The 4,781-nt window shown below is 40.7% G+C and overlaps 1 protein-coding gene across 7 annotated transcripts in view; it reads left to right on the forward strand.

Annotated features, from left to right (window-relative positions):
- LOC308609206 (uncharacterized protein) overlaps positions 1–4,781 on the forward strand; it is a 62,777-nt gene that overhangs the window by 6,973 nt on the left and 51,023 nt on the right. For 5 of the 7 annotated variants that reach the window (XR_014014279.1, XR_014014280.1, XR_014014282.1 and 2 more), the window contains exons 2-3: positions 3,384–3,524; positions 3,958–4,090. The gene's annotated coding sequence lies outside the window, so the exon portion shown is untranslated. Of the gene's footprint in view, positions 1–3,383; positions 3,532–3,694; positions 3,894–3,957; positions 4,091–4,781 lie in introns of those variants that run through there. The other 2 variants (XR_014014281.1, XR_014014284.1) reach the window with 2 other exon arrangements.

Raw genomic sequence — 4,781 nt, forward strand, 5'->3', positions numbered from 1 at the left:
GATCCTCCCAGACTGGGGCACGAACCCATGTCCCCTGCATTGGCAGGCAGACTCTCAACCACTGCGCCACCAGGGAAGCCCTGAATGCTAATTTTTAAACTGAGAAATGAGATTTCTGAAACATTCACTTACTCAGACTTATACAGGTAGTGAGCTTCCAAGAGCTTAGGGCCCTTCCCTCAACCCTCTCTCACCCACTGCACGTTGTCTTGGTAACCTGTCTGTGAGTATATTGTCATTCATTTCACTTCATTAAAAAGTTGGAGAGCTCCAAGTCTGATGCAAGAAATGTAGATATAAAAAAGCAAAAGGGAGAGAATATCAGATAGTCTCATTCTAGGAGTAAAATGGAGGGAAAGGCCTTACAGCGTTATTTTCAAGCCGCTTGCTGGATTTTTCCCAGGACTTTATTATGAAAATTTTCATACAGAAAAATTGAAAGAATTGTACAGTGAAAACCCATATACTCACCCCCTAGATGGTACAATTAACATTTTGCTGTATCTGCTTTATTGCATATTCGTCCATCTTTGTTGGGTGGGTTTTTAAAGTACTTGTGTTGCCATCCATTTTGATTTCATCTGTATCTGACCCATTATGGGGCAGAAAAATAATCTCTCTTGATTCTTATCTGTATTTTCCAAGATGGTATGGAAACTGCAGCCTAACTACGTACAAGCAGATCTGCCTGGGAATAAGACATTTTGTTTCTGAAAGAAAATGGCTGCAGCTCACTGTTGTTTACTGGAAATAATAGGCGAAGGAAAAATGGAAGTCCAGATCCAGTGTCAGTAAATCCTTCCAGTAATAGACTGCCCTGCACCTCATTCACTTCGCTGGCTTTGGGGGTTGGGGGGCAGCTGGTTTTCTGAGCTGCTTCTGCTTTGTTCTTTCCTTTAAGAATTGATGAAGGAGAAACAACAAAGTGATATCGAAGTGCCGCTGATGTGATATTCAGCTTTTACACAACTCCTTGGAGTTTTAGTAAATGGCTTTTTAATTTGGACTACTGTCTAATATTCTTTTGGACCTTTTCTGTTAGCAATAGCCACAGAGTCAAAGGAAGCACCATGAACTGAAAGCTTATTTATCTTTATCATGAATATGATAATGGTACCTGTTACCTGTTTGTGTCTATCTCCCTTCATTTAAGATATGGCAGAGGCCATATCTTACCCATCTTTGTAATTCTCCTAGTAAAACATGTCTGTGTTCATAAAAAATGCAATATTACATTAAACACCTATCACATGGGCAAAGATTAAAAAATGTTATACTAGTGTTGGTGGGATATGTCCAATTTTAGTGTAATCTTTTGTAGGAGCAATTTGGCAATATATATTAGTGGGCAGAATAAATATTGCCTGCCCTTTGACCCAGCAATTTCATTTCTAGGGATATACCCCTAAATATTCTAAATAAATTCTAAGTATTTTTTTAAAATGTTCTAAGGATATTTTAAAAGATTTAGGTATGGGAATGTTCACAATATTCATAGCAGTAAAAAAAAAAATAGAAAAACTTAACCTATCCCTAAGTAGGAATTTGAATAAATAAATTATGGTGTATTCATGTAATAATACAACTTAGGCATTCAAACTGAAAATAGTCTTGTAGATGAGTATATGGCTTGGAAAGATGTACCCAGTATATTAATTGAAAGAAAGGCTATGGTTTCATCTAATTTTTGTTAAATAAAAATTCATGTTTGTACACATACATAAAAGTAATTGGAAGCATATACCCCAAGTGTTAAACTTTCTGGGATTTTGTGATTTTTACTTTCTATGTATTCTTAATGTATTTCTGGAATTTTTTTTTCACAGCGTGTGTTTGTGACTTTGAAAGTTAAGACAAACATTGAAACGGTTTCCATTTTGAAATATGCTGACCTGAACAGAAGTGGAATAAATGGGTTGGTTGAGGGGGCTGGAAACTGGAGCAGTTTAGTTTGGAAAAGAGCTGGGCCGGGTGGGAGTAGGGCATGGTGGAAATAAGATCTCTGTCTTTAGAGAAAGGCACTAGCTTAACTACTAACTGTTCTTGGCTCCTTAGTGCAGGCATTTCACGCATCAGGCTTTACACTTACTGTTTATTTCCCAATTAGACCCTGTACACATTCCTTTCCCACCCATGTCCCTCTGGGCTTTCATAAGCTAAATAATTGCTGGTGGCAGCAGCTGCTTATGGGTGTGCAGATCTTGCTCTAGTAACAGGCTGCTTTACTTTATCCAATAAAGAGAAGGCTCAAACCCATCAAGGCTGCCTCCTCATCTCCCCCCGCCCCCAACACACACCACTTGGCATTATGAATCTTCCCCAGCTATGGTGGGGGAGCTTTCTCCTGGGTCTCATGATCACTAGTAGATTATAAGAAACTATTATATTTCACTGTGGGTGAAACAGTTAAAAATGAGCCCTGAGAAACTGCTCCTTGGGTCTTCCTGGGGTTTGAGGGTTGCCTGCATCTCACTGCAATAACAGGAAACCTAGTTGCACTAGTTGGTGCTGCCAGCATCTAATGATAATAGCCTGGGCTTTGGGCTGTCACTGAATTGCTTAGCTTTTCATGCTAAGCAGCTAGGGACTGGGAAACTTAGAGGCAGAAGGCTGCTTCCTTAGGGAAGAAGGGACCCTTTGGGGGGTCTTTGGCTTGTCCTGTGTGGATCTTAGGTCTCAGAGCCCCATTCCTCCTCGTGGTTGAGTCTTGGAGGTAGGGGACTAGCCACGGGCCTACCTAGCTCCTTGTGATCCTTTTGGCAACCCACACAGCTGATAAGGGACAAGATATGTTCTATTACTTTTCAGGTATAGGTAAAGTGAGTCCTGCTGGGAGTTGAGATTGTAAATGACAGGCCTTGGTCCAGAGCCCAGGGTTTTGTTACCTTTCCTCATCAGTGTGAACTAAATGCCATATGATGAGTAGATGGAGATTTAGTTCACTTTTAGGGGGGCCTTTTAGTCAGGAGTATGGAATAAAGGGGCATAATTGCCAGACATAGAAGGGCCCCTAAGATACCAAGTTTACCTCCATTCAAAGATAGGATATTGATTGAGGTCTAAAGAGGGTAGGTAGCTAGGAGGATCAGCATTAGTTCAGATCTGAGTTCTAACACTTCGGTATAGTTACTTGGTGCCTCTGTACCCAAGTTATCTCATTTAAAATAGAGGCAAGAATCCTTATTAAATAATAATTGTTTGCATTGCAATAGTCTTTGCCAGATAAAGATAATTGTGATGCTAATACAGTGCTTAGCAAGAGTGTAATCTGAGGTCCATGGTGTGGACTGGATGACTTGACTATGGTAAAGTAAAATTAAAGCTAGATCTCATACCTTAACTGTTCTTACATTTGTTTCTTCTTCCTTCTCCCTATCCTACAGGTGACACCAAACTCGATCAGAAACCATGCCACTGGTGAAGAGGTATATTGAGCCCTGCCTGGCCCAATGAGGTTACTAGAGAATTGGAAGAGACTCAAATCAGCATCCTGCACATGGTTATCAAACCATTGTGAAGTCTTAGTAAGTGGTCAGTGGCTCTGGTGGGCTTGCCCAGTTAGTGGGAAGGGCCAGGAAAGGTAGTCTTACTAGGCCTTTCCCATTATGATATGAGGAAAGATCTTAAAATATTCAGACTACACTAGAGAGTACTGAGCCTAACCTCTCCTTTTCCCATTCTCCCATTTTTGCAGATGATACCTTGCCCAAGATCATAGCTAGTTGGTATAGAAAATGGATTTGAATCCAAGCCCAATACTGTGTCTTCCACCCAGTGCTTCCTCTAGATTCCATCTAATTCCAAGGAGGCTGTGTGAGACAGAAACATTTTTATTCCATACTGTGAAAGATTTTTATAATAGCCTCTGAGATTGTACTCCTCTGATGAAGGAAATGTCCATGGTGTGATTTTTTTTATTATGCATAAAATCACCTGGGATGCTTGTTAAAAATGCAGATTCCTGGGCAGCCTGAAACCTTGTCATTGGTCAAGAGCAACACTAAGACCTACCTGTCACTTATCCTGAGGCTTCCTGCCCAGTGGGTTCACCAGCAAGCCAGAATGAAGCATCATTGCCCAGGAAGTCTTGGTAAGTTGGTGGTGGTTTCGGTGGGGTTCCCCAGTTGGTGGCAGAGAAGAGATGGTTGTGACCTGGCACTTCCCCCCTTCCTTCAACAGACAGTTATTTATTTTTTTTATTTTTTTATTTTTTTTAATTTTTTGCTTTATAACAAATTTAATCAGTTATACATATACATATGTTCCCATATCCCCTCCCTTTTGCGTCTCCCTTCCACCCTCCCTATCCCACCCCTCCAGGCGGTCACAAAGCACCGAGCTGATCTCCCTGTGCTATGCGGCTGCTTCCCACTAGCTATCTACCTTACGTTTGGTAGTGTATATATGTCCATGCCGCTCTTTCACTTTGAACAGACAGTTATTAGGTGCTTACTAAGTGCCAGAGACTGTTCTAGATATTAACAAAGTCCTGCCATCATGGACTTTCATTCCTATGAGAGTAGACAAAAGAATAAATAACCAATAAGTAAGTAAATGTGTACCATAAATGTTATATCAGAAGTTTCTCCCTTTTGGTGTGAAAATGGCTTTAAAAATGGTTGGGTTGGACTAAGCAATACTGTGTGTTTTTTCTCTCCCCTTCCCATTCTCCCTTTTCATACATTCCACTGTCTATCAGTGCAGTGGAGGCTGACAAGCTGAGTATGGGAGGGTCATAGATAATGAAAGCAATCTTTTTCCTTTTTGTAACCCCTCACTAG

The sequence above is a fragment of the Mesoplodon bidens genome (assembly GCF_964165515.1).
Source record: "Mesoplodon bidens genome assembly, chromosome: X".
In the NCBI taxonomy this organism is placed as follows: Eukaryota; Metazoa; Chordata; class Mammalia; order Artiodactyla; family Ziphiidae; genus Mesoplodon; species Mesoplodon bidens.